The following is a 6,926-nucleotide window of genomic DNA, read 5'->3' as shown; positions in this document are numbered from 1 at the left end:
TATGCAAACACTTCATTTGTGGGACTTTTAAAAAAGGTTTTAGACAGACGTCTAAAATAATATTATAGATAAGATTAACTAATTGCTTATCCAAAATTATGTATCATGATACTTTAAGTAGAAAGTAGCCAAAGAAGAGATAATAAATCTCAAATAATAAATATCAACATAAAGAAACACAAAATTTGTCTTTCGGAATCTGATCCAGGCAAACCTGTTGTTTGTCCCCAAACAAATAGAAATTGATGGCATCATAATTTTGAACATTAAAGTGCTGAACAAAGCATAGGAAAGTTCCAATGGGCTGAAAGGAACATGCCAAATGATTTCAGTGTTGGTCATTCACCCAACCGATTGGCAATGTTGCCAGTTTATTAGACTTTAGACATGATTTTAAGAAATATTTCTCTTTAGTGGAAAAACCTAAGAACAACACAATAGCTATCTGTGCATAGTGTTAGCATCTGCTAAAACTGAGTGGCGTGTAAATATCTGAGTGTATTTTCGAAATGCCTCAATTAAAGTTAAGATTGAAGAAAATGAAAAAAATGTAACAACGATGAATAAAACATGGAAATCTTTCAAAAACAACCGTGGTTCCTTGTTTGTGTTTATAAAATCTAAGGATTTGCCAGACAACGGAAAGAATTACCTTCCGGTTTTAATTTTTGGATAGTTCCAGTCCCGTGCCTTCTACTTTTGAGTAGTATTAGACATAAAAAGAGGGGCAGAAGGAGTGTGGTTTGGGTCATGTGTGCAGTGAGAAATGAAAACCCCTCGTGGAGACAATGTCATCCTTTTCACATTAAATCTCACAGGTAAATAGAAACAAGCCGAGGGGGGTACCTGACTTTGCATCTTTCATTCCGTGCTGAGTTTTAGAGTGTTACTTTACACAACTTAGGTCATGTTCTCTAAACAGTAACTCAAAAACAGTTTGTTTCATCTAGTTTTCATCCAGAAGAATAGTATATAAATAAATAAATTATTGAAATAAACTGAGTGAAGAAAAAAAAACCATATCCAATTTTGTTCCTTGTATGAATCTTTTTTTTTAAATAAAAACATGTTCAAAAAATGTTTGTTTCATTTCATTACAAATGAAATGGGCCGTCCGGATGGTTCCGTGGATAAGGGTACTTGGCTCATGACCCGAACTTGATTCCTTCAGACCTACACGGGGGAAGGAGAGTCCGATTTCTGCAAGTTGTCCTTTGACCTTCACAAGTGTGCCGTGGCTCTCTCACACACATACAGACAGGCAGGCAGACAGACAGACAGACACCACACACACACACACCTCACACGCTAAATAAATAAATAGATGTAGCAACAATTTTAAAAACTGAAATGACATCTTTGGATTACCTTTGGACAGGCAAAACGTATTAAATGCTCTGTTAGTTTCCAGACTTTCTCAGCATTGCTCATTCAGCTCCTACTTTAGAAACTGCCAGGAAACTTCTCTTTACTGAAAATACAACGAACAGCACCAACTGCTAACACACAGTAGCTAACATGTCGAAACCTCTGAATCTTTCTCACAAACAAATCTTTCTGATCCATGGTGTTGCTCATCTTTGAATCATCCACATGTTGAATTAACAAAGAAGAACAGAGAAAAAGAGGTAGTTAGTTCTCAACTCCAAACACACAGAAAACTAAGAGTGTATCTACACAGGCTCAACATCAATTATTAACTGGGCTATGACAGTATAATTTTCAGGACCATCTAACTCTGATTTCATCTGTTGAAAGCAATATTGTAATAGCTTTAGCCTGACTCTCGGCTACAGATGCAAACCATCATATTCACTACTTGTAATTCACTTCACAACTTACAGAGACATCAAACGCTGAATCACAAAAGCAGAGAAGCAATGAAACCCGACTGTAATAAACTTAAGATCATTCCAAAGAAAAGGAATTATTGCTCTCATTCCACAACCTACTGATGGCTTCCAGTCTGTTAGATTTAGGTTTAAGTGAGAGGCGACACAGAGTGGCCTATGGATATATAGGAGAGAAAATGGGAAGGGCTGCCAGCAAGGGCTTTGTGCAACAGACATACAGAATTGGATTCACAGCTAGAGACTTCCTGCTCACTAAGAGTGTACCAAGGACAAGCAGCACTGGCATCACCCAGAAACCTGTTTGAAATGCCTGCTGAGCCAAAATTGGTCTTTCCAGAAGATGCTCAATCTGACGGCATATTAACGTTTGGGAAATGCTGACTGCCGAGATCACAGAATTGAGATAAATGTTGCCTGTCTGATGTTTTGACTGCTGGTATCTCTAACTGGAAAAACAGAGAAATACTCATACCATTAAAAAAAAATCTGGTTTTTTTTTTTTAAGTGAGGCCTCAGATATGGTAAAAGATTTCTCAAGATAAGGGTTTTAGAAGAGTCTTCTAAAATTGTATCGCTAGGATTACGGGCTAGTTAGATAGAATTGCCAGGAGGGTGCATGTGATCTTTGCTATTGGTTCTAGACAACTTTCTATTTTGCTTCAAGTCCTTCAGAATTCTATGAAACATCCTGGGTTGAGTTTATTTCAGGTTTGAGAGACTGAGAAACCCAGCTGACTATATAGCGTGACTCTGAATGCTTTCTTTCCTAAAAAGGGATCAAGTATCGGCTTCTGAAATGGTCCATTGCTACCTGTTTAGGAGCCGTGCATCCCCTCCCTTTCCCTCCATCATCAACTCGATCCTCAGACTACCGTTTGCTTTATTTATTTCCAATCAAAACCCTGCCTGTTTAATCAATCTTTTGCTCAGGTTATTGGTAGCATGATATTTAGGACACTTAAGAACCCCCCTCAAACTCAACTGAACAAAATATTTTCTGTCAAGAAGTCTTTTCTGAAGAACTAGAAAATGGTCAAGCTAAGCTCACAAAAATGTTGGATTGTTCATCTCTTAATGTATGCATGAGAACAAATACGCCAAGACAAAAACAAGGGACATATGGGCTTTTTCCAATACTGTCAGGACAGTCACTGAAGGTTTCTAAATATCACCCTAAATTCAACTCACTATTTTTTTTTTGCAAAAAGAATGATCACTCACTTAAATAATGCAGTTATTTGCAAAATAAAAAAATACAGAAGCAATGCATTGTACTTGGAACCATTCTAAACAGGATAAATGATGGTTGGGTGCTTCCATTGTGAAAAGGAAATCCTAGAAATCATGTTGGAAGGAATTAATGTTTTTGTGTTTGTAAACTAAACCAGGAATACACCAATGAGTCTTAAGAACCTTCTTATGCTGGCATTACAGGGTACAGTGGTAAATGTAGTCAGGCCTCATACTAAGCAGATGTCATATTTTAGACCCACTATGTCACTAATCTTGGATAAATTCCCAAGATCCTTGTCCCTTAGTTTGTCAAGCAGGAAAAGAATGGTGAAAATACTGAAATGCTGACATTCTGCAATCACTGCAAAAATCAAACAAAATACCGTGTGTAAATTGTTTAGCAGAGTTTAAATCATGTTTCTGAAGGAGAGAAAGAGAGACAGAGACAGAGACTGAGACAGAGACAGAGAGACAGACACAGAGAGAGGAGACTCTAAAACGGTGCTGCTGTGCGACCCAAGTGTGCTGTACTGTATGGAGCACATCAAAGCCTTCAGATGTCTTTGGGCTGTTGGTTTTAAGGCTAAAAAGCCAGCAACATTTGGAACCACATCAAGGATTCCATTCTATTCCCACTCCTCATCCAGTGAATGACTAGTTAAAAGGCCACGCCAATATGCATGTTGAATACAAGAAAAAACAAGTTCATAGCCAAGGAAACCTGGCACATTCCTTAAATCCTTGTCCAGCCATGGGAAGAGAGCAAGAATCTAAGTAGATATCCAACTAGGACACAAATTTATGTGTGTGCCTCTTTCTTTCTCCCCCCCAAGTTTGTGTGTGTGTGTGTGTGTGTGTGTGCACGCACACACGCGCGTTGTGTATGTGTGTGTTAGAGAAATGTGCAGACTATATTTCTTTATGGCCACTATCCCCACACATTCAAGGAATTATCTAAAATGTGAGCTTGCTGTCTTTAGGGATGATATCCAGAGACAGAAGGCATTCTTATTGTTTGGATGTGTGGTTCCAGCACTCAGGAGGCAGAGGCGGGTGAATTTCTGTGCATTAAAGGCCAACCTGATCTACATAGAGTTTCAAGTTAGCTATGGTTACATAGTCAGACCCTGCCTCAAAGAAAAAAGAAAGAAAGAGAGAAAAAGAAAAAGAGAGAAAAAGAGAAAGAAAGAAAGAAAGAAAGAAGGAAGGAAGGAAGGAAGGAAGGAAGGAAGGAAGGAAGGAAGGAAGGGAAGGAAGGAAGGAAGGAAGGAGGAAGGAAGGAGGAAGGAAGGAAGGAAGGAAGGAAGGAAGGAAGGAAGGAAGGAAGGAAGGAAGAAAGAAAGAAAGAAAGAAGAGGGAGGGAGAAGAAGAGGGAGGGAGGGAGAGGAAGAGAGGGAGAAGGGAGGGAGGGAGGAAAAGAGGGGGGAAGAAATGGAGGGAGGAAAAAAGAAAACAAACAATACCTAACAGGAGTCTTTCCTCCAGTGCCGCCTGTTTAATCAGTCTCTCTTACCTGTCACACACATTGATGCATTCTTGAAGCTGGACTTTCCACAAGCGGTCCTCACCCCCTTCTGAATTCCTGCTCAGTGTTTCTTTCTCCTGTTATCTCGCATTTGGAAAACAAACTAAAACAACTCTTCCAGCTGCTTTGCTTGTCCCCTGCTCGCCGGTCACCGAAAAGCACTTTTTCTTACTTTGCTTTGCCTGATTAGTTTGTCCCATTTTCAAACAGCCCTTCAATAAGTTCAGAAGCAAATATCCTGTCCAGCACTTTAGTTTCCAAATTCAGTGTTCTATTTTAGGTGAAGATGAAGAGAACTAAACAGAGGTTCGAGATACCTTGCACGCTTCTAAGGTATTCAATACTATACGAGTCCCAGATTTTTATTCATATCCTAACAAGCATTATAGTCCATGCCTTTCCCTATTGGATGCTCTCCCACATTTTCTGCTCTTGAGTAATGGAGAGTTTGCAAACTCAGCCATAAACAAAACAAAAGGAATTCACACACTCGGTAGTTGTTTTTTTTTCTGTAATGAAAGTAATTTCTAAATTAGAATGAGTAACTGTGAAATATGCAGCACTAATGGATGATTTATATCACACTCCTGCATGCATGGCCCAGGAAACATTGTGGAGGAAGGAGCTCAAAGATTATAAGAGTCAGAGGTTGGGGAGAATTGTTACAAGACAGCATTAGCTGGGCGGACGCCTTTAATCCCAGCACCTGGGACACAGAGGCAGGGGGATCTCTGTGAGTTTCAGGTCAGCCTGATCTATAAGAACTAGTTCCAGGACAGGCTCCAAAACTACAGAGAAACCCTGTCTTTAAAAAAAAATGAAAGAAAAAAATCAAAACCAAAAATCAATCAAACAAACAAATAACAAGACAGCATCTCCTGGAGATGATGTTGCTGTTTGCACTTGTGAACTCCCAGCAGCTGTGGGTACCTGCACACGGCCAAGCCTGTCTAAAATCACGTCAGTTCAAATTCCTGCGTGGATTGGACAAAGGCCTATAAAGTCCCATCACTGGCTAAGGACAGTAAGGATCCTGGGAGAGGGAGAGTCAGCGTTCTTCAGGGAGTGGCCCCTAGTAGGTTGTTCATGCTGCAGTAGATGGCCTGAGCCCATGCGCATGTGGACAGTACTGGTAGGATTCAGTGGTCTGTGTGTGACAAGGGGACATGGAGTTGTGAGGGGGACATGGCAGGGGGTGTCTGGGAGGAGTGTGATAGGGTTGGTATGACCAAAATACATCATATGCATGTGCAACATTATCAAAAAATGAGTAAAATATTTTAAAAAGAAAATCTATCTAAATTACACTTTGAAACCTCAACCTACTGTCTTCATGTCAGCTTTGAAGAGAAAAACCCGAACACTTCCAGGTAGAATTCAAGATCTATTCACACATAACCTCAGGAAAACGCTGCACATTGATATCAAAAGCCCATTGTGGAGAAGAATCCAAAGCTAAAGTATCCTGGGCAGCTATCAAGGATGACAGCCAGTGGCAAAGTGGAGATTGGAATCCGGGTCTTGTGATACTCAGAGGACACCAAGCAAAGGAATTACTGATAAGTGGATTTTTGCTAACAAATTTATGACATTTCCCTAAAAATATTTAAAATAAATACTCAGTTTTATCTTATATCACTGTTATTGGAATAAATCACCCTGAGATAAACTGAGGCACAATATATGCTTACAATTTACTGTACAATTATTACAAGTTACCACATACTTGAGGTAGGTTTGGGAGTTGAAGTGGACCCTGATACATATGAGAGTTGGTGCTTCTTTAAAAGGTTAATTCACTGTATGTTGCATATGTAATAAAAGAGTGAAATTCGTGTCATGAAAGTTGGAAGCAACTTAAGGCTTTTCAACACAAACAACACAATACACAAATTCTTTCTCTCTGTCCCTCTCCCCCACTTGTGCACACGTGCATGTGTGTGTGTGTGTGTGTGTGTGTGTGTGTGTGTGTTTGCACGTGTAAGAGAGAGAGAGAGATCAGGAGAGCCTCCCTTGTTTTCCTGCTCTAGCTTCCCCTTTGACAGGCAGTGCTAAGTCTATAGAGATATCCAAGTGGATATTGTTAGATCTGGGTGGGCTGTCTTAGAACAGGCATAGACTCATGTCACAGATGCGGAGTTTTTACAACATTTTCCTGCAATAGATCATCTGTGATTATTTTCTTAGATGTGAGCTACAAAAAAATAGAAGTCAGACACTCTTTTGAGGGGTAAAAAAAAGATCAAACTATTTGCGAGCTGAGCGAACATAGAGTTAGTGCTTAGGATAAAAAGATAGATCTAAGAAGGTAACCG

This window comes from Myodes glareolus, chromosome 3 (genome assembly GCF_982192425.1).
Source record: "Myodes glareolus chromosome 3, mMyoGla1.1, whole genome shotgun sequence".
Classification (NCBI taxonomy): domain Eukaryota; kingdom Metazoa; phylum Chordata; class Mammalia; order Rodentia; family Cricetidae; genus Myodes; species Myodes glareolus.
Note: the sequence above shows the minus strand (reverse complement) of the source record.